This window comes from Martes martes (genome assembly GCF_963455335.1).
Source record: "Martes martes genome assembly, chromosome: 7".
Classification (NCBI taxonomy): domain Eukaryota; kingdom Metazoa; phylum Chordata; class Mammalia; order Carnivora; family Mustelidae; genus Martes; species Martes martes.
In genome coordinates, this window is record NC_137894.1 from 101,799,019 (window position 1) to 101,822,737 (window position 23,719).

The window sequence follows — 23,719 nt, forward strand, 5'->3', positions numbered from 1 at the left end:
ATTCTCACTCATGTGGTTTTCTCACACTGCTCTTCAGCTTCTCTGCTAAGGTAGGTGTTGTTGGCTCTGTGTGTGTGTGTGTGTGTATGTGTGTGTATCTTGACCCCATGATCGCCGGGAATTGGAGCCAGTCATTCCTCACTCTTGGTCACCCTCATCTCCTCTTCTCTGTTCCAAACAGACACTTAATATTTGTTTGATACATTTTTGCAGAATTGACTTGTTATTTAAAAATTCTCAAGTTAATGATGTTTTATATTCAAACATGGTCTGCATTTCCTCTACAAAGAAGGGAAATCATTAGTAAATAAGAAAATGAGAAAAACCTGCAGTTCTGATGTTTCTTATCTGAGACCTCCCTCTCTTTCTCCCCAGAACTGTTAGTGGGTACATTTTCACAGTGACTGAACATGGCAGAGGAGCAGAGGACAAAATCTCAGATGGGACAATGAAATAAAAATGGAATGTTTTCCATTCTGGTTCTTTTGTCACAAAAACCAGCTTTTGCAAACAGGGTTTCCCTGTTTGCCAATAGCAGTAGTCACTTCTCTTAGCTAGAAAATAATTTTTTTCTTTTTTTAGTTCTTTAAGACTTATATATGTTTCATCCATTTTTAGCTTTTTTTTTTTGGCAAGAGAAAAAAACTGGGTATGAATAAGTTGCAAATGTTAAATGCAAAAGGAATGAGCTTTTGTAGTCACTAAAACCTCTGTACTCATCTCGGACATGGCTGCTGAGGTGAGCAGTGTGTGACTGCGGGTTAAATGGCTTTCTTTTTTGTCTGCTTCAGTAGTTCTAAGGGTGTCTATAATGACATTTACCATTTATATTTGGCCTGCACATAATCAGACAAAAAAGTAATTTTCAACCACATCTATGTTCAAGCAAGTGTCAGAACATGCATGTCTATCATGTAAAAATAATAAAAAGATAATACTCAGTTTTGGTTAGGCGGTGGAGCAAATTATACTTTCATCTCCTGTTGGCAGGAATTTGGAATGGTATAATGTTTCTGGAAAGCAATTTGGAAAAATGGATCAAAATCTTATAAAATATGTGTATCCTTTGATCTAACAATTCCATTCTCAGCAATGTGTTCTGAAGATACCATTACAGTTTTGGACAAAGATTTAATACAGATATATTCCTTGCAGCATTGTTTATAATAGTGATAAAAATTTAGAAATGATCTGCATGTCCAGTAAGAGGAAATTGGTAAAACAAAGTATGATTTTCCCATATGATAAAATACTTAGAGGCCAGTACAAATTGAATTGTAGAGGAATTTTTAAGATACAGCATATTGCTTAGTGAATTAAGCAGGCTATAAACAATATGTTCAGTTTGATTACAATTTGTTATTAAAAAAATGTGTGTAACTTTGATTTTCCAGCTTCCTTTAACCTCAAGAGGCTACACTTGCCTTTAATATTTGTATCCTGTGGCTCAAGGCCCCATTCAGCTTGACTGTGAGAGGTTTTTTCTTGTGGAAGATTCCCCTGCTCTTTCTCTTGTCACCTTCTCTGGCATTTTGCTCCTTTGCAGGTCACCTGTTGCTCTCTTGAAGCCAAGAGAGCAAACACAGGTAAGACTAAGCTGTGATGCTCAGTACAATTTTCCAGAATGCTTAGGTGTAATATATGGGAAGGGCAAAGCAAAAAGGAGAAAACTTAAAATTGGATGCTAGGTATGTTTGCTCCCAGAATGCTTACACTTGGGTCAGTCTCACCTATGTATCCATGTGTCTGTCCTCTATTGGTTGTGTTTCTCCTTTTCCTCTTACCGGCCACCATTTCGCAAGGACCATCTTTTACTCCTCTCTCAAGAGTGCTCTTAAGTTTATGGCCCCTTCCAGGGATTTTTGTCACCAATTCCTCTAAGACTCTGGAAAGGGGAAAACTGTTTTCCTAAAAGGAAACATAATTTGTACAAATTAATTCCACGCACACTGAGGATAATAAAATTTACATTATTATGCTTAGTGAGTTAGCTTAGTGTCTGAAGCCTTCCCATTCCAGAATGGGCTCCTATAAATTGCATGACCAAAAGGCCATTAACGAGATCCTTCCCCCTGTCCCCATATTCCCCAAAATGAAGGGACAGTTTGCTTCAAAGAGAAATACCAGCTGTCATTCTATAATGTAAACATTTCTTACAGTAATAGAAGGAAACATTGTACTTCTGCCTTCTGCCTTTGCTTTTTATCAGTAGTGCTTAAAAAAAAGAATTCAGTTTCTACTAGAACATATAGATATTTAGAATATATATGTGGGTATAGAAAAACCCTCGAGGGGATATACCCTAAAATATGAATAATAATCTTTAGGTGAAGAATGTATTAGCTATCTACTGCTGTGTAACAAATTACCCTAAAACTTAGCTTAAAACAACAACCCACTTATTATCTTACCATTTCTTTGGGTCACGAATCTAGATGCAGCTTTGTTGGGTGACCTCTGGCTCCGTGTCTCTCACGAGGCTATGGTCCAGGTGAGAGCAAGGCCTTGGTCATCTCAAGGCTCAGATGGAGAAGGATGTATGAGAGAGGGTGGGAGGGAGACAGAGAGAAGTCATAGGGTTTTGGTAGCCTAATGGTGTCGGGGGTCCCCAGGACACACCCACAGGGTTGATGATTCTCTGGGAGGGCTCTCAGGGCTCAGCACATAGTGGTATTCTATACAGTCGTAGCATACGGGCTGTGATTTGTTACAGTGAAAGGGGCACAGCAAGACCAGCAAAGGGTGAAGGTGTCTGAGATAAAGTCCGCAGGAAACCGGGCACGAGCTTCCAAGAGCCATCTACCCGTGGAGTCATCAGGGCACGCAGAATTCCCCCAGCAGTGAGTTGTGACAACATGTGTGAAATGCCATCTACCAGGGACCCTCATTAATGACTCAGTGCCCAGGGATTGTAGCAGGAACTGGTCACATAGGCACCCTCTGCCTAGTATATATCAAAATTCCAGACTCCCAGAGGGAAGACTGGTACTTAGCTTAAGCCATATTATTTACCCGAACAGTTTAAGGAACAGTGAGCCCTTCTTATCAGGGAATGGTGGGAAAACTCTTGAAATCCAGTTTCCGGACACCAGCCAAGGGACAAGCTTATAAGCTGGGCTTTCTGAGGATAACAGCCTTAGGCCTGCTGTGCTAATTCTTTTTTGCACACCTAATCTCAGAAGTGGTATCTATAACTTTTCTATATTCTGTTCATTAGTTGTGAGTCAGTAGGTCTAGTGCACAGGCAGAGGGAAGGGATTTCACAAGGACATAACTGTCCAGAGGAAGGATCAGTGGGGGCCCTCTTAGAGACTCCTCACTACAGGAGGTGATTTTGCTTTTCCTTTCTGTATTTTCTGTTTTCTCTCTGAGGGCATGTGGTATTATTTTTTTTTCATGTAGTATTTTTATAATAACAAAAAGCTATTTGAAAAATGTGATTAATAATATATATAGCAGCATGTACTGCTGGTAGAAGAAGGTGTGTATTTCTTGGTGGAACAAAACTGGGATTTCTATAGACACCATCCATACTCTGAGGTGTGGATTCTTATGGCTTCATAAATCTTGTTGATGTTTGAGATGGTGAGGTCACCTGGGAGGAAAATGTTTCTAGTTATATTTATAAGAATAAATGTAGGATTGAAAAAAATTTTAGTGTTTTAGAAACAGCAACGGTAGCAGCAGGAGAGCGGAAGCAGACAGTAATTTGTTTGTGAAATGGCAGGATGTGGAAGCTAGGGGAGGCCTCACCAAGCTCCAGGAAGCTGAAGAGCAAGGCAGACATTATGCCTTGAAATAACTGGCAAGAAAAGCTGCGGGTCATTGATCAAGGTGGGAAGTGTGGGGGCAGGGTGAAGAGGGTGTGTGGAGCTGGGCACTTCTCCCCTTGGCTGGGGGTGGTGGTGTTCCCCCTGCTGCTCTTCTGAGAAGAGATGAGGGATAGAGGAACTTCTTTCCTCTTCTGGGCTCTGGATTTCAGAGAGGGATGGAGCCTGGCCTGGGGGGAGATGGGAGTATCACAGAATGGGGGAGAGTTGCTGTCTGCTGGTCTGCTACCCATGGTGGAAAAGACGGTCCGTAATCTGATGTGGGCAGTCATGTGGGATCCAGGGTTACCACTGCTGTCAGGCATCTGGAACCCCAGAGGGCACTAGCACAGCACCTGGGTCACAGATAAGCATTTAGTGAGAGAGAGAGGGAGAAACGTACAGATGTAATCTGGAGGCTACTCAGGGGCCTCTTCCAGCATCCGCAATCTCCCACGCCTGCTCTTCTTCACACATGTTAATTAAGATAGTCTAATATGATATTATTAGTATTATTATCATTTTGGTCTGATTCTCTCCACCATATTGCAAACTCTACGAGGGCAGGGATTTTCTCTGTTTGGTGTCTGACATAAAAGAGGCACTCAATAAATGTAGTAGAATTGAATTGAAGAACATATCGATACCAGTACCTCATGGTTTCTTCGCCTCACTTCTATTGCCTAGTGGTATTTAAATAAAAACTTCATATATTTGCCTTTCAACTTAGTGGGTTTCATCTGCTGAACTCTGTGAACTTTAAAGAAGATCTGCCAATATTGTACTAAGTGAGAGAAACCAGACACAAAAGGCCATACATTGTGTGATTCCATTTTTGTGAAATGTCCAGGACAGGCCGATGCATGGAGACAGAAAGTAGACTCGTGGTTGCCAGGGGCTGGGAGGAGGGAACAGGGAAGGAGTGCTAATGGGTGTGGTATTTCTTTTTTGGGGTGATAAAACTGTTCTGGAATTAGATAGTGGTTATTATTGTACAAATTTGTGAATATCCTAAAACCCACTAAATTGTACATTTTAAAAGTGGTATGGGAATTATGTCTCGATAAAACAGTTATTCTAAAAATACAGATTTGTCATTAATTTCTCATGAGGCAGGGGTGGCTGTTTCTTTTATTGCAGTTCCACAGATAAATAAAACGAGGGTTTTTAGCAGTGTGTGTGGATTTTGGAGTCAGACACACCCAGATTAGTATCTGGCTCCTTACCATGGTGTAACCTTGGGCAAGTTACCATTCTGACCTCCCTAAGCCTCATTTCCCTTTTTGAGAGGTGGGTATACTAATACCTGAGACAAAGGACTGTGTGAAGGTCAGCTGCATTAACCCGTGAAAAATGCCCAGCCCGGGGCTTGACAGCCTGACAACGAGCTTAGTCCTTCTCCTTTCTCCTCTTACCGCAGAAGAACTGCACGGTGCCCAGGTGAGTGGCAGAGCAAGTAATTAGAATCTGATTACTGAGGTCGGATGCATTTTGTCGCGTCCAAAATGATGAGGCTGCCTCTTGAAGTCTGTTCGCCTGCTGTGGTTCAGCATTGTTGTGGGCATTATTTGCGGTGGAAAATCACTGTCCCTTGGTCTCTTTTCTCATCCAAATCAGATCAAAATTTCTGCCGGTATCACTGATCATACCCGGCCGGTCTGGTCCCTGCTCTGGAGACTGGGGCTGTCCCTGTCCTTTCTGAGAAGGAAAGAGGTAGGCGGGTAGAGCCCTGATTCTCGTCTGCTGGGTGGTTCGGCCACATTTCCCCACCACACACGGTGGTTTGCTGGTAATGTAACAACCCCTTCTCTGGGACAGAAAAGCGTCCTGATTTGTAGTGTGTGGCAGTTTCCATGGTGGATATCGTTTCTCTGGGGCTCCCTTCAGCCTACCAAGGTGATGTCACAGAATGTGGACTTTGAAGAGACGTACCTGATCAGCTCACAAGTTGGGGGAACCAGCTCCAGCATATCCCTGCTTTTATGGGGTGATTACCCTACCAGGCTCAGTAGAGCTTGCGGGCAGCTCATTGATGTGCCCGTTTGGGAAGGAAGGGGTTCCTCACGTGGATTTCCACCGCATGACACCTCTGTTGTGCCTGCCTCCTGAGAACTCAGCATAGGAGGCACAAAGCTGTGAGCGTGGAGGGAAGGTTAGGAACCTGCACAGGGTCTTCCTGGAGAGTGGGGGTAGAGGTGGTGAAGGGTCCAAGCTAAGTCTGTTAGGAAGATACATTTTTTGGCCATATGTGAGGTCGTATTGGAGTCAGCACATTCAGGCCACTCAGAAAGCCTCACATGCTGTCTTCTGGAGCCTGCTGGAATTGAGTGCATGCATGTTTGACAAGGTCAGAGTCACACGACTAATGTCTAAGGGTGCTAGGATGCATGTTAAGGAGAGAGGCAGAGGTGTCTGGCACATTGGCAGCCTTACAAACACAAGCTAGACAAACCAAACTAATGAAACCCCCACTCCAGGGGGCTGACCCCCCTCCCGTTGGGTAGCAGCTTCCAGATACAGTATATTCCTGGAAGCAAAACGATATTGATGAAGGTGTTTATGGAAATAATCTTGAATTCTGGGGCTGTTTAGAGTTTGCAGGATGCTGTGTATTGGTGTAGGGAATATGGTATTTTTTTGTTTTGTTTTGTTTTTTGCCATGAGAGTAATGGCTGGGCCCAAACTCTTCTAATCAAGGACAATGGTTTAGTTAGAGCAACCCAGCTGCTATAGGAAACTCAGTGATTTAATACAAACATCTTATTTCTTAGGACTTTCTTCTGGTTGGCTGGTGGGGTGGCTCTGCCTTCCCTCGGCTTTCACGGGTCCAGGTTGACAGCGGCTCTGTTATCTTCAGTGCTTGGCTCCCAGCATTTCCCTGCTATCAGGAGCCAGCCAGGAAATGGGAGAAGGACAGAGAAATAGAGAAAACATGCTTGCTTTTCAACCACATCCATTCCGCTTACATTCCTTGATGGTCCCCCTTTTGCATGAGGAATAATTTCTGGAACTAGGTGAGCATTTATTAAAGTCTCTTTGCCTTTATGACAAGTTCTTCAATTTTTTAGATCAGTGAGTAGGTCCTGGCTGGGCTGCTGCTTCCTAGGAACAACTGTGTGCTGTGGAGGGGAGCCAGATCTTCGGTGCACAGCAATCTGTGTCCGCCAGAGTCAGGGATGAGTCTGTGGTCAAAACGGTACTGACCGAGAGCGCCCTTTCGTTAAAAGCATCTTTACTTACAGATTGGGCATGTTAGCATTTTCGTCTCCTATGTTTCCTTTTGAGAAGAAACTTAAATTAGTCAAGAAAGCATGGTGCTTTGTTAAGCCAAGAACTACATTTGGTCTGTGTTCCCCCAGTGGGACAGTTCCGGAAGGTGTGGCCTTTCAGCCCTGGGGGAGCCATTAACTGAAGGCCCCCCGTCCTTTCTGCCTTAGCAACTTCTCTGCTTCTTAGATCCCTAGGCTCTTATTAAATCCACTAATTTACTAATTCACTGCCCTGGGGATTTTAATTGAAGCCAGCACGAGTAACAGTTAAGGTCTCATGGCAATTATTGGGGCAAATGAAGTAACCCCTTCCAACAACTAAAGCTTCTTACTAAGAATTCAAACCTTGTCTGTTTCTTTTCATGCCCAGAGATTTCTCAAAGATTTATGTCTCCAGATTCATGCCTTAAGAGGTAATGGTGAACCCAGTGAAAACTGGCTTTTTTGGCCAGAGGGAACATTTGGGCCTCAGCGGTTTGCACACATAGTGGAAAGTGATCCACTTCATTTGTTTACGTTTTGCAAGAAAGCGGATAGTCAGTTTAGAATGGGACAGTTAGGGCAGCCGTGACCCTTCAGCTACGCCCAAGGAGGTCACCAGCTCTGTATTCAAATGTGAAGATCAGTAACTTCACACCCTAAGGGCTATTTGGATAATGTTCTAAAAGCCATTTGGTGAGCTTTAATCTTTGTGCCTTCAGACCGTCTTTTATTTTAGGCTTCCCAAAGGGGATCGTAGATTAATGCCACCAAGTGTTTCCAGGCAGCCCAGGCAGTGGGGGCTAAAAATGTTGCAGGTTTCTGTACTGGAAGTCCACTCTTCCTATCCCACTCTCTGTGGTCTTTCTGTGTCTTCTTGTTCTTCTTTTTTTTTTTTCTTTCTTTTCATGTTGTCCTTGATATTTGTGATAGTTAATTTTATGTGTCAGCTTGATTAGATCACAAGATGCTCAGTTACCTGGTTAAACATGATCTCTGGATATGTCTGATGGTGTTTTCTGGCAGAGGTTAACATCTGAATCAGTACACTGAGTGAAGCGGACTGCCCTCCCCAGTGTGGGTGGGCCCGATCCAGTCTATTGAGGGCTTGCATAGAACAAAAAGTTGGAGGACGGTTGAACTGACACTGCCTGTCTGAGCTGGAAAATCAGTCTTCTCTTGCTGTGGTGCCCTTGGTTCTCAGGCCTTCAGGGTCTAACTGGACTCTGCACTCTATACTTTCAACTGTATGACTGGCTCTGCTGGGTCTCCAGCTTGCAGATCATGAGACTTCTCAGCCTCTACAACCATGTGAGCCAGATCCATATAATAAATCTCTCTCTCCCTTTCTCTCTCTCTCTCTCTCTCTTTCTCCCCCTCCCTCCCCCTTTAAGTAGGCTCCATGCTGGGCATGGAGCACAGCATGGGGCTTGAACCCATAACCCTGAGATCAAGACCTGAGCTGAGACCAAGAGTCAGACACTTAAGTGACTGAGCCACCCAGGCACCCCGGTAAATCTCTCTTTCTATTTAATCTCCTATTGGTTCTGTTTCTCTGGGGAACCCACTCCAATATAATATTTCACCTGTGTGAAGTCGATGGGGAAGTATGACCCCTCCAGACGATGAACCAGATCCCAGACACTGGACACTTCTAGAGTTAGCACTGATTAAATATGTCTACTTGCTTGTGTGGGGATATGCCTCAGAGCTGGTTTTCTTCCGTATGGGTGGGATTAGAAATTTAATGACTTCCACAAGGGTATAGAAATGTGTATTTGCCTGCAAGGACTCCAAATGGTCTGATCTCATGGGGTCTTCCCTGATCAGTGTATTTCTTGCCCTAGTCAGAGTGAATAAAAATCCAGATTCTTATGTAGACTAGACTGAAAGATTCAGGAGTGTTTATATTTATCTTTTCTGAGTGACAAATAATCTACCTTTTAGTATTTCCCTTACTGTAAAAGGTGACTGTTGGGAAAGTCCTAGTTTGTCCGGGTGTGGCAAATAGATGTCATTTCACATGCGAGTGCCAATAGATTTGTGGTGTCCGTCTGGAGACCTGTGCTGAGAATTCTGATTCCTCATCCACTGTCAGTATGAAAAACTTGCGCAGCTGGTTAGCAGTGCCTGTCAGAGGTGCAGAAGTTAGAAGTGGTGACGTGTTTGCCACAGCCATTCGTTCCGCCACTAAATATGGAGTGCTCGTTACACGCATGGTACTGTCCTAGGGTTGAGGGCATTTTGTTGCCTAGCCTCTGTTGTAGGTGTGGGGGCAGTGTTGTAGGAGCTGACTCTGTGTTACCCCTGACTGACTCATTATTTTACAGGTCTAGATAGGTCAACTGATTCATCTGAAGCCACAAAACTAGTTAGAAGCGTGTCAACCAGAACGTAGGATTCTTGACTTCCTAACTGTCCGTCCTGCGACCCTCTCACCGTTACCTGGGTGAGATGGTTGTAAGCATTCATGTTCTAGGCAACTTAATGGTTGTAGAAAAATTCTCGACCTTCTTGCATGTCTTTCGTAAAGGGTTGGCCCTCAACTAGGGCTGCGGCCCCGGAGTAAGACTTTTCCTTCTGTCTTGGAACCTTCCAGGCTAAATCACCTGCCCTCTTTGATAATGTAACAGAGGCAGCAGTGCCTGTGGAAAATTCCTCTTTGTTGGCAAATATCAATGTGGTCTTTAGTTAAAGCAGGATATTATCCAAAGACCCTATGGAGGTTACAGAGTGCCTGGGGGGTGGGGTGGGGTGGGGTGGGAGTTCCGTGGATCAGAGTATCAAATGGTAGTTGGGTGAATTTTTCCATGGCTGAATTCCAGGAAAATGATCCCCGATATGGTTCTGTTGTTCGAAGTACGCCTGTTCCTGCCTAGGGCTGGTGAGAGTAGGCATGTCCAGATGGGTGGGTGGAGAGGCACTTGGGAGGAGAGATTATTTTTTTCTCATTAGGATCCAGTTTATTTCACCAGTTCCTGAGCTCACTTTACCCTGTACTTAGGGAAAGGGTGTGTGCCTCCCTACTATGATTTCAATCTGAACTTCAAACCTTTGCAAAACAGGCTACTCTATCTCTTTTCCTGCTTGGTCTCCATGGAAAACTGGTGAGATCTGACCTCCTCCCAACGTGTTCAAAGCAAAGTGTCTGCTCAGAACTCTGTGGGCTCATACTACAATTGCAGGGAGGGCAGAACTCAGGCCACTAGTGGAGAAGGCTTTGCTTACTCATGAATCTTCCAAAGAGATCCTAGGCTGATTTATATAACCATGGCTATTTAAGGGTTCTTGAAAGGATTTCTAGGAAGTTAAGACCAATCAGAAATAAATGTTCTAAAATGCCTCTATCCGTGGGGCATGGTTTTTAAGAAACTCATTACTGGTCACTAGAAAGCCTGATGTAGCAGGACTTGCCTGGCCAGGCTCAGATCCCTTTGACTCACCCTGAACATCACCCACAGACAGATCCTGTAGGGTCCAATGTCTTCCTGGGCTCTCTGCCTGAAAACATTCTCTGGCAGTGTTTTCTGGGCACAGGCTGGGGAATTAACCCCCGGAAACAACCCTTAGCTAATAAGAGACAGGAGTTGGTAGGCAAATTCTCCAGCCTCCTCACCCCACAGTGAGGAGTTCTGACGTGGGTCTCTAAGAGGTCTCAATGGGTCAGAGCCCCAGCTATCTGCAGCTGGAAGTTTCTCATTTATGCCCCTTAACTGGCTTGCCTCCCTTGCCTGTCTCAATTTCCAGTTTTGTCACCGTGAGTTCTCGTCACTTCCAAATAAACACTTGTACCCAAATCATGGTGCCAGGCTTATGAGAAACCAAAATAAGACCTGAGAGACCTCTGTGTCTTTTCTTGCCTGAACTGGAATATCTAGAAGGTAGAAGGGGTGGCGTCCTATAATTGGTTGTTCTGGCCAAGATGGAAGAACTTCTGGGAGCCACAGCCTTCTCTGCTCCCCTTTGTTGGCAGGTAGACAATGTTGGTCCACCTGGGGTTTTATCTTCTCCAGGGTGGGAGATACAGCAGCACGATGTAAACAAAGTAAGAATCACTCTGGGAAAATCAGATTGAACCGGAGACATAGCATTTGACTTGGTGGTAATAAAGGCTCTAGTTCTCAGGCCATGGGAATGACCCCTCATTGAAATTCCAGGCCGTGTTTGTGGGTCACAGCCTAAGTGCATCAGCTGCGTCCTGATGGGAGGTTCAAAGCAGCTGGCTAGTTTGCAAAGGTGAGGTGCTTGCAGTGCCAAGAGGTGGGCTGCGGTGGGGAGAGGGTGTGATGGAGATAATCTGTGGTGCAGACCTAGAGTACACAGTCCCTTTTCCTTGAGAAAATTGGTGTCTCCATTCCTTTTGTGTGGCCGGATTAGGCCAGGCAATGCCAAACCCCAGTGCATAGTGGCTTTGTTTCTCTAGCGCATAGAATGTTAGTGGTGTCATAGGCTTGAGCCCATACTGACCTGGGGTCCCAACCAAAGGAGACTGACTTCACTCCTCTTCTTGTCAATTTGGAGATTGATTAATGTGACTTATCAGATGTTTTTGCTTGCTTTATTTTTACATGGCACAGCTCAGAGGAAACTGTTCCTTGTCCCTTAGCCTCAGGCGAGTTCATGAAACAGCCTGAGGCTGGAGCGTTAAGCTGCTCGGTCTCTAGAGCATCACTTTGACCTCTGGCCCCTGCTGCTTGGTAACCAGTGTAGGGCCCAGCTCAGGTCTGTGGAATTGGCAGGGACAGGAGGCAAAGAGGAAGGGGAAGGAAAGAGCCCTCTGCAAGGAGTAGTTCTTATTTGGGAAATAGAAGGTGGTCCTTTCCTGGCCTGTTTCCATGCACTCTTCTGTGACCTTTCCTGCTCTGGCACGCTTCCTTACAGTGTACCACTTTGCTGCCCTTCTCTGTGGTCTGGACCTGTCTGCATTCTTTCAGAGGCTAAGAGTATTGGGAGGTAACCAGAGAGCTAATGGGCCAACATGTTGATAATGATCATAGCTATCGCATCCTGAGTGTCCGTGTCCGCTCTGTGCCAGGCACTCTGCTAAGGACCATACAAGGATTATTTTGCATAATCCTTTAATAATCCCAGAAACTGGGCACTATGATTATCCCTGTTTTTGAAGTAAGAAACCAAGGCACGAAAAGGTTAAGTAATCTTCCCAAGGTCACACAATCAGTAAGTTTTGGGGCCAGTACACAAAATCCATGTTTTCAATAAATATTTATTTAGCACCTACTGTGTACCAGGTGCTTATTCCAGGTGAACAAGACAGGCAACGCCCCTGTGCCCCTTCTACAAACTCTGTTATAGTGCCATGCAGAGAATTAAAATAAGCTGATGTGGTAGAGTTTCTAGGTGGCCACTTTAATCTGGGAGGTCAGGAAAGGCTTCTTGGAGGAGCTGACATTTAAGCTGCTATCTGAAGGACAGAGATCCAGACTCCAAAGATGATGGGAAAGAGAAGTTCTGCAGAAGAACAGCTGGGGTGGCAAAAGAGTCAAGGCAAGAACAGAAAGGAGAGGAAGAGCCCATTTCTATCAGAGGAGGGAGAGGCTGGAGGGCCCCTTCTGGAGCCTCCCTGTTGTCTTTCTTCATCTGATCAGATCTTTTAAAACTCAAAGAGGCTCCGTGGCTTCCCTGTGGGAATTCAGGGGCCAAAGGGCCTTTTCAGCTTGTAATACCAGCCATATGGGTCACTATGTGACTGGGACACACCCAGCCTGCTCCCTGGCTTGCTGCACTCTGACCTCATTGCGGAAGCTGGGCGTGCTGCATGCTGGGAACCACCCAGAGATGTGGGGGCCAGGGGGGACTTTGTGGCAGGTTGATACTGTCTCCACCCCCCTGGCAGGACAAGACCTGTGCGGCCACCTCTGGGCTTGGAGCCAGCACCTCTTATTAAAAAACAGCGGGACTGATTGCAATGGTGTTTTGCAAAGGAAACAAGGGAGAGAACGTGACGTGGGCTGAGATTACGGCTCATAACGTTTCAGGCCTGGGCCAATTTCAATAGTGAAGGTTCGGACTCCTCCCAGAGAGTGTTTCCAGGAAACCTCAGGGTATGAAACTGTCGTGCCAGATGTTCTAGGGAAAGGAAAACCTCTGTTATTACTCCTGCAGGTGAGACAGCAGGAGTGAGCGTGAGAGCTCTGAGACTGTAAGTGCAGCTGGGGAGTTCTGGACAAATTCCATATGCCCTGTTTCTTTTCACTCTCTAACCCTTTTCCTCCCTGTGGTCCTTGGGCCCAATCCTAAACTGCAGAGGTAGCGGTCATTGAGAGACGAGCAGCTGGGAGAGGGGATGGGCAGCCCCCTGCAAGCAGCACGTTTCACGCACTAAGAATGATACTCCTGATGGGTGTAGATTGCGAGGCCAAGGCCAAGCTCGCTTTCTAGGTCCTGAGCTAGAATTCTGTGCTGTGAGGGTGGGGATGTGTGTCATGTTAAGCCATCAGTATCCCAGGGTGCTTGGATGGAACACTTATCCCAAGAGAGATAGAGAGGGTGTGTTATTTTGAAAAACCAATGCCCCAAGAAAAGCAAAGGACATACCTGGGGTGGATGTGAAGAGCTGTTAACCAAACCTCATTTGCCTTGGGTACTTCAGTCCGGAAAATTGTCATGTTCACAGCAGACCCATGCTAAGCCTGAATTTTCCTTTATGCTCAAGTAAGACTTGGTGGTGTTCTAACAGAAATATTGCAATCTGGGCAGGAGTTAGGGTTTCAGTGGAGTGGGCTCTTAGTCTCCATGTTTTTGGTGATGGAAAGGACAGAGAATGTGTCACAGATTGGTATAGGGTCACATTGGGCCTTTATGTATAGTGGTGCAGGTGGTACCCTGCACAGTGTTTGGTTTAGAGGGTGCACTTGGGGGCCAAGATCCAGCTAGCACCATTGGCAAAGCTGTTTGCCTGGTTTGCAGCTGTGTCAGCCCAAAGAAGGGACACATTTTAAAACTGGTTCTAGCAGGATACCTGTTTCTAATTCCCAGAACAGTATCATTGTGTGAGTCTTTGTCATCAAAGAAAATGTTTCTCATATTTCCCTTCTGTATACCTTCTCTCTCCCTTCTCCTTTTTCTCTCTCTCTTAGAACACTTCCCCAGATGTCTTCTCGGAAATTGATAGGTGATACATAAAACCAGTGTTCAGTGGTAGAATATGTTTGGGAAATCCTAGTTTAACCACAGCTTTATTTGAATAGTAGGATTTCTTTCTTTTTTTTTTTTTTTTAAGATTTTATTTATCTGAAAGAGAGAGAGAGCAAGCACGAGCTCATATTGGTGGAGAGGAACAGAGGGAAAGGGAGAAGCAGACTCCCTGCTGAGCAGGCAGCCTGATGCAGGTCTCAATGCAGGGCTCGATCACAGGACCTTGAGATCATGAACCAAGCAGAAGGCAGATGCTCAACTGCCCGAGCCACCCAGGGGCCCCCGAATGGTAGGATTTCTAAGATCATTTCATATGTGACCTATATAATGAATCTCTGAGAAGTCGTTGTGGTGAGCAGAATTTCCTAAATGTATATGGCCATGGAAGCATCTTGGAGGACTAATGTTCTGTGAACACATATAATACTGTTTTTTGTTTTGTTTTTGATTTCAAGTTTTTATTTAAATTCTATAGTTAGCATATAGTATAATATTGGTTTCAGGAGTGGAATTTAGTGATTCATCATTTACATATAACACCCAGTGGTCATTACAAGTGTCCTCCTTAATGCCCATCACCCATCTAGCCCATCCCTCCATCTACTTCCTTTCCAGCAACCTTCAGTTTGTTCCCTGTGGTTAAGTCTTATGGTTTACTTCCTCTTTTTTTCCCTGTTCCCCTATGTGTTCATCTGTTTTGTTTCTTAAATTCCACATATGAGTGAAATCATATGGCATTTCTTTCTCTGACTGACTTAATTTGCTTAGCATAATAAACCTTAGCTCCATCCACATCATTACAAATGGCAAGATTTCATTCTTTTTGATGGCTGAATAATATCCCCCTCTGTGTGTGTGTGTGTGTGTGTGTGTGTGTGTGTGTGTGTATACACATATATAAACACCACGTCTTCCTTATCCATTCATCAGTTGATGGATATTTGGGCTCTATCCATAGTTTGGCTATTGTTGGTATTGCTGCTGAAAACTTTGGGGCACATGTGCCTCTTGAATCAGTGTTTTTTGTATTCTTTGGGCATGATTGCTGGGTCATGGGGTAGCTCTATTTTTCACTTTTTGAGGAACCTCCACCCTGTTTTCCAGAGTGGTTGCACCAGTTTGCATTCCCACCAATAGTGTAAGAGGGTTCCCCTTTCTCTGCATCCTCGCCAACATCTATTGTTTCCTGACTTGTTAATTTTAGTCATTCTGACAGGTGTGAGGTGACATTTCATTGTAGTTTCGATTTGTATTTTCCTGATGATGAGTGTTGCTGAGCATCTTTTCGTGTGTCTGTTAACTATTTGGATGTCTTCTGTAGAGAAATGTCTATTCATGCCTCCTGCCCATTTCTTAACTGGACTGTTTGTTTTTTGGATGTTGAGTTTGATGAGCTGTTTATAGATCTTGGATACTAGCCCCTTATCCGATATGTCATTTGCAAATATCTTCTCCCATTCAGCTGGGTGCGTTTTAGTTTTGTTGATTGTTTCCTTTGCTGTGCAGAAAGCTTTTTATCTTGATGAAATCCCAATTGTTCTTTTTTTTTTTAAGGTTTTATTTATTTATTTGAAAGAGAATGAATGAGAGAGAGCATGAGAGAGGAGAAGGTCAGAGGGAGAAGCAGTCTCCCCAAGAAGCTGGGAGCCCAAAGCGGGACTCGATCCTGGAAGTCCGGGATCATGACCTGAGCCGAAGGCAGTCGCTCAACCAACTGAGCCACCCAGGCGCCCCCAATTGTTCATTTTTGCTCTTGTCTCCCTTGCTTCCAGAGATGTGTCCGTCAAGAAGCTGCTACTTCCAGTGTCAAGGAGGCTGCTGCCTATGTTCTCCTTTAGGATTTTGTTGGCTTCTTGTCTCACATTTAGGTCTTTCATCCCTTTTAAATGTATTTTTGTATAGGGTGTAAGAAAGTGGTCCAGTTTTATTCTACTGCACGTCGCTGGCCAGTTTTCTTGACAGCATTTGTTGAAGAGACTGTCTTTTTCCCATTGGATATTCTTTTCTGTTTTTTTTTTTGAAGATTAGTTGACCATATAATTGTGCAATCCATATAATACTGTTTTAAATGATCCATACTGCATCCCATAGATTTTTAGTTAGGATTGCTCTGGAAGCATGCCATTGTTTGTTTTTATCAGTTGGGGGCCTAGGATAACTGTCAACTAACAGCCTTGACTTTCCAGTGGAGTCATGGTCTCCTTGGTGAAGGAGATAACATTCTTTTCTACAAGCACCGCTTAAATATTTGAGGGTGCACAAAGCATTTAGCATGTGGGAGGACATCTTCTTGGAAGGATGATGGGGGTTTAATAGCCAGTTATCCTTGTTATCCTCCATAGATGGGATTCTTCAAGCATAAACAGCAAAACGGCTCCCTAGGGAGCCGAGAATTTTTGGTGCTATCGTTCAAAAAAGAGAATAGGAAGAGGTTGTAGAGAAAGGAACTTATTCTTAAAAAAGCACAAGTTTTAAGTTTGTTAACAAAAGGAATCATCCAGAAAATATCTGATTACCTCTTTGACACGAGTCTTCCAATATGGAGAAATGTCTACTACCCACCGCCAAACAAGCAAATGGACAAGCAAACATAAAGACATTCTGTGCTTCTCTGTTGCTTTCCCATGCACTAGAATCTCTTTAAGACCAAGAGAAGTGTATTAAAGACTAAAGAGTTTCTGCTCAGACCAGTGGACCACAGGTCTCCTTGTGGCCCTAGGGGTTGAAATGGGTCTGGCTCCCAAGTTGGTCCTGATATCACTGGCACCACTCTCTGCTCCACTGGCCACAGCTGGTTAGAGCCAACCTCAAGTCCAGCTCAGTGTGGAATTTGAGAATGTGTTTTGTAGGCACAGTTACCGCATCTAGAAAGCTGAAAATGAGTGGGTTTTCCAGCAGTCCCTAGGTCAGGAAGGGTGCTGATAAGCCTCCCACTCACTCATGTATTATGGTCCCATGGATTATCCATTCTAAGTCTAGACAGACTTGTTATTTTGTTCATTCAGCTTTGTGATTCATGCAAACTGGATGCATCCTGATGTAGAAAATCACTCGAAAATATAGCAACTGCTACTATTTTTGCTGAACGTATTATTTTGGTTTGTTCTGTATGGATCTATAACTAGCCCCTGAATTTAAAGGACATCACAGAATCATAATAATCAGGCACACCAGTGAGAGGTTATTTCTGCTTTTGTGCTTAGAGAAGGGAAGATTCGTTACATTGATTGGAAAAGCAGAGAATTCAAATGCAAATCCCCTTGCCTACATGTGGGATTAGAAAAGGTGTACATTAGAACAATTTGAATATCTGTTTAAATTTGACTGTATTTGTCTTCCCAGATTTTACTCCCATCCATCCTCGTTGTGTTTGCTGGCCAGATAATAAAGAACTTGGTGAGCTTTAGAAGTAATTTCCCTTTTTGTACCCTGAGCTGGCCTCATGGAAGAAGTTCCACAGATTTATGAGTAGAATGACCATACGTTTTGGCTTTCCCAGACAGTCCTGGTATATGTTGTTGATGGATTAATGATTGTTAATTATTTTTAGTGCCCACTTTCACTCTCCTAACTGTCCTATTTGGATGATAAACTATATGATTTCTCTACTCACGAGTGGGAGAAGTGGATAGGTGGAAGAAATACCACAGTTGGTACATCTCCCCTTTTAAATCATTTTGGCAACCACCATCATCGAAATAATACACACATATTTATATACACACATATACATTTATTTCTATAGTCATTAACTTTAGGCAGTATGTGTTAATTCCCTACTGTGTAAAAAGAGATGAATGGAACATTGTCCACATAAAGAGTTTCCTCCACTTACATCACCCTTGCTCCCTCCTAGCTTTGGCCAATCATTATACTACTTCCAAATTGTCAAGATTTACCTTTGTTAGTTGCAAGTATATTCTGTTGGATAACTGCAGTCAAGTCTTCGGCTTTGTCTGTAGGTAGATTCTGAAGGTTGAAAGGCCCTGAACAACATTTGTAATATCATAATTATGTAACTCTTATTCCCAGTAGAACCAAGTAGCATGAACAAACCTTTAGAGAAGGATGTCCATTCCATGCCATAATCAGGACAGTATTTCAACTCAAATGACGCAAGGCTTGATCTCATGACCCTGCAATCGTACCCTGAGCCAAAATCAAGATTTGGATACTTAACCAACAGAGCCATGAAGATACCCCCAAAATATTTATTTTGATACTGATTGAGAAATCAGTATTTCCTTGAATATCTATGGAAATGTACACATAGGATAATATTCCTAAAAGTGTATATATATATTAAATATATCATTTATTCTTTATGTGTTTGGTGTTTTATGTTGTGGTTTTAAAGACCATTTTAACCCTATCATCAGCTTCAAGATGACTTTTTTTAAGAAGCATCCATGCTTTCTTTTGGTATATTTGTGGTTTATTTATTTATTTATTTTTAAGATTTTATTTATTTATTTGACAGAGAGAGAGATCACAAGTAGGCAGAGAGAGAGAGAGAAGGAAGCAGGCTTCCCACTGAGCAGAGAACCTGATGTGGGGCTTGATCCCAGGGCCCTGAGATCATGACCTGAGCTGAAGGCAGAGGCTTAACCCACTGAGCCACCCAGGCACCCCATATTTGTGGTTTATTTTTAAAATGTTTAATGTTTTATCCATTTGGAATGGGAATAAAGTATAAAAATCTAGTCTATTTTCTCCCAGATGGTTGACCAGCTGTCCCACCATCATTTAATGATTAATATATCTTAGCAGCTTCTATGAGAAAGTAAATTCTATCGTGTATTAAACTCCCATATGTGTTTGGTTCTATACCCTTTATTCTGTTTCAGTGATATTTCTGTCAGTTCATTCATCAAACTCTTTTATTGTTGTAGCTTTATAATCAGTTTAAATCATGGTAAAGTTCTTGTTCTTTTGCTTTTATTTGGGAATTTTCTTGGCTTGTTTCTTACATTTATTTTTTTAATAGGTGACATTAGTTTAAATGATCAAGTTCCAATAAAAAATTCATTGTGCTTTATTTGATAGCATGAAATTTACACATTTAATTAGGGGGCTATTCCCTATATGGTTAAAGATGCCCTCTTTTTTGGTTTCCCTCTACTTCCCGATATTCCTCTTTGTCTCCTTTACTCTTGTTTGATGGTCCCCAGAGTTGGGTTATTGGTTAGGGGGACTGTAAAATTCATTGTTTAAACTGGGATACTTTTTGAATTAAACAAGTTGCTATGGATAATTATATTAGGACAACAGGTGTAAACCAGGGCTGTCCTGGGCAATCTGGGTTATATGGTGTTCCTAATCGTTGGTCCCTTTCCAATTTATAATTTTTTCCCTTTCGTGATCTTAGAAATTGCTATTATATCAGCTACATTTCACATGTTAATGATTCCCAAATTTGTATCCAATTTGATCCACTTTCCAGCCCTTTGCCAGGCATCTCATCCACGTGTCCCACAGTCATCTCAAACTCAAGTTGGATTCGCCTTCCCTTTATAACTGGGTCCTCTGCTCATTTAGCAGTGAAGTCAGCATCTAGTCTTTTGAGTTATAATCTCATCCCTATCTGGAATTCATCCCTTTCCCATATTGCCCCTATTGGTCTCCAGGTCTTTTCAATTCTATTACTGAAATAGTTTCTAAATCCAATCCCACTTCCTATTGCCACTGTCTTCTCTTTATTAGGATCCTCCCAAGTCTCTTTTCTGGATTATTACAGTGGCTTCCTTTCTGGTCATCCTGCCTCACGGCTTTCCTTACTTCAGGCTCCTATTAGAGTGAAAACGTACACCTGATTTTGTTATTCATCTGCTGAAAGATTTGTGCTAGCACAGCCTTTCCAAACCCTTACTATGCTGTGCAAGGCCATCACAGCCTGGCTCTGTCCTCTAGTTTAAGTTCTTACCTCTTCTGATACAAATGCCCCTAGTCAAACTGAAAGTCATTCCATCTCCCACATTATATATACCATGACATTTCCCCAACTTTAACCCTGCACAGACTGAGCTCACTAAAATACCCTTTCTGCTCTCTGTCTTTTTCCCCCAAACCAGCTCCCTCAGACACTGAGGTCAAGCCTTGACTCCTGTGTCCCTGATCCTCTCAGGCAGTGAATCCTCTTTGCCATGCTTCTGCAACTCCCCTTCCCCTGCTCACCCACTCCTCACCCAGCGACTCCCTCTCTGGGTACATGTCTCCCTCACTCTCTCCACTGGTCACTTTTTAAGGGCATGCACTATTTCCCCCAAGCCTGGTACTTAGCAGATGTTCAATCAATTTTTGTTGGCTAAACCCATGAAATATACTGTGAGTGGTGGTTTGTGACTTCTTGTGGTTCCTTGCAAATTCCATCTGGAAGGCAGCCCAGGGCAGGCTTGCTTATTTTTAATATTATAAATTACAACAATAAATTCAAATTATTAATAGTAGAAATTATGGAGAACCTGCTTTATTTAGGTATTATTATAGGCCCCCGAAGGGGCATTTTCTCCTTTAATCTTAAAAATAACCTATCAAGATAGGTTTTTCTCTAGCCATTTTATGATTAAGGAAGCTAAGCTTGAAAGTGGTTGAGTAACTTTTCCTAAGAGCAGTAGCTAGTAGATAGAAATACAACCAGCTATATTTGACTTCAGAATTCACAGTCTTTTCGAAGTTCATTTGGAGGCAACTTTTCCCTCCTAATGATTTTTGGGATCATATTTCTTCCTCACCGTCCCTGACCTCCCTTGTTCTCTCTTCTCTTTATCTCTTTACCCAGAGGCCTGTTCTGAGCAGCCCACCATTAGGGCTACCCTTTCTGATTCATGACTCCTATCCCCCCTACCCCCGCCACCCCAGGTAGTCCCCAGCACTGTCAAGCCATTAAAGGGTCACCTGTTACTGCCATCCAAGGTAGGAATGAACTAATTTGAGCATGAAATCTGTGTGTCAAGGAAGTCCTTGATATTTCACCTAGTTGAGCTTTGTGTTGGGGGCTAGGTTTTCCTCTCCCCTCATCTCAGCATTTGCCTCTCAACTCCTTCTTCTGCATCTCCATCTCCCTGGGTTTTTCTTTCTCCATTTAGGCCTTTCTCCAGAAATTTCCCTATAGAGCAGAAAGAAAAGAGACGTTCTTGCTTTGATTTTGATGCTGGATGTGAAGGCAGAGGATAGAAGATACCAGCTCGGAATACAACAATATTAAGGAAGGGGTGGTGATGAGAAATCCTGAAACACTTGGGTCATTTTTTGGCCTTTTTCCCTAGAAGAGGATGAGAATCAGTGTGTTGGAGCCAGCTCCAAATCCAAGTTCAGTGATCTCATTTTGGTAGTTTGCAATGAGCCATGAGGCAAGTGTGTACACCATGGAGATTGACACCCACCCCAGACCTTCCTGGAGAGCTGGTTGTTCAACCTTTCCCAGTGAATCATAGGGGTTACCACTGAGTGCCTGCATCATTACAGCTGGGAGGCCTGGATTATAATGTCTCTGTAATAGATTTTCTGTAAAACGCCCATTTGTTCCACTTCCCTTGCCTATACGTATTCCGCTGGGTGAAGTCTCAGAGGCTCTGTACCAGATGTTAGGGGAACACGGTTCTGATCCAAGCTGTTCTGTCTGCCTGGAACTGTCCCCACAGATAGCAGCATGGCCCGCATTCCCTCTCCTCCTCCACTTTGTGTTTCAAGCTCTGCATCTCAATGAAGCCTTTTCTGACTGCCCACATGGCCTGTGACCTGCTCACACCCCTGCCAGTGCACTTCCCATCTCACTCTGTGCTTCACTTTTATTTGCCACGTCCCTTGTCATCATCCAACGTACCACACACTTTGCTTATTGAGCATGTTTATGGTGTGTCCCCCTTCTGGAATGTGAGCTCCTCTACCTTAGAAATCCTTGTTTTGTTCCCTGGTGTATCCCAAGCACCTAGCATAGTGTCTGGCCCATGCAAGTGCTGAATAAATATTTGTTGAGGGAATCAAATGGACAAACAGTCCTCTCTCTAAACAAATTGGTGGAAGGTCCAATTTGTCCTTGCATGGGTCCTTGCCCTACTCTGACGGAGGCCTCCCTTGGGAGTCCCCTGGACATGCGACTGGAGGTCTCACAGTTATAAGTGGTCACCCAAAGGATGACAGTAGAGACAGATTACTGTCTGCTGCTGGTTCTGCCCCTGTATGCTTACCATCTTGGTGTATTTGCTCAAGGCTTTTCAGCAAGAAGTAAACCCAGGATAATGCAGCCAGATGGTGGACAAGGGGAAAAGGACAGGCTCCACTCCTGAATGGACACCAGCCTCTCACCTTCCTGTTCTCCTGGCTTGGTTGGACAGATCTCCTCTGGGCTGTGGTGCTGTTACAGTGTGTTTACGTGATACCCGAGGACAGACCACAAAGCAGTGGGCTTGAGGACACTTCTGGACTGAGTTTTTCTCTCCTCTTTTTGGACAAAAGGAGTAGAGCAATGGAATTCCTCTCTTCTTTCTTTTTTCTCTTCTCTCTCTCTCTCTTTTTTTTTTTTTTTTTTTTTGGTTTGGGCAGAAGGTGTAGAATGGCAACTCCAGTCTTCTAATCTGCAAAATAATGATATATTTGGTTTTATTTCATGAGATTTTTACTAGGCTCAAATGGGAAAATAAACAGTAAAGTCATACTTTGAAAGTACAAAGAAGTTTACCAAAGTAAAAGGCATTGTATTGAGTGAAATAAATCCCTTATAAAAACCAACCACATTATCTAAACTTGAATTTGTTTTTCTTTCCAGGAATTACCTTCACGGGGAGGGAACAAAGTAGGAAGGGAAGGAAGGAAGAATGGAAGAAGAGAAGGAAGGAAGGAAGGAAAGAAGGAAAGAAAGAGAATAACATGAAATAGAATAGACTTTCCCAGACTCTGCCCTTGTTAGCGCACAACATTAATGCATTTCCATTATTAAAATGAGGGTTGAAACTGCCCCTCAGGCTTGGCTAATGGCATGGTTATGCCATAAAAAACCATTGTTCTCTGTGAATAAAATGCTGCTTTTCAAAGACAAGGGATTCGTACAGCACCAGGGAAGATCAGTTATTAATCGATATCTGGAAAATGAGATTCACCTCATGGGGGGAAATGATTGGCTTCCAAAGAGCTGCATCTGTGACTGCAGATAAAACTAGTGACTGCACAGTTTTATGTACAATGGTCCCTCCTTGTTTGTGGCTTGCTTTCTGTGGTCTCAGCTACCTGCAGTCAGTAGTGGTCTGGAAACATGATCCTCCTTTTGACAAAGCTTCAGGTCAGTAGTAGCCCGAAGCTACATCACAATACCTTTGCCATTCACCTCACTCCATCTCATCATGGAGGCATTTTATCATCTCACAGCATCACAAGGAGAAGGGTAAGTGTGTACAATTAAGATATTTTGAGAGACTGCATTCACATAACTTTTATTACGGTCTATTGTTATAATTATTCTATTTTATTATGAGTTATTAATCTTATACTGTGCCTAATTTATAAATTAAACCC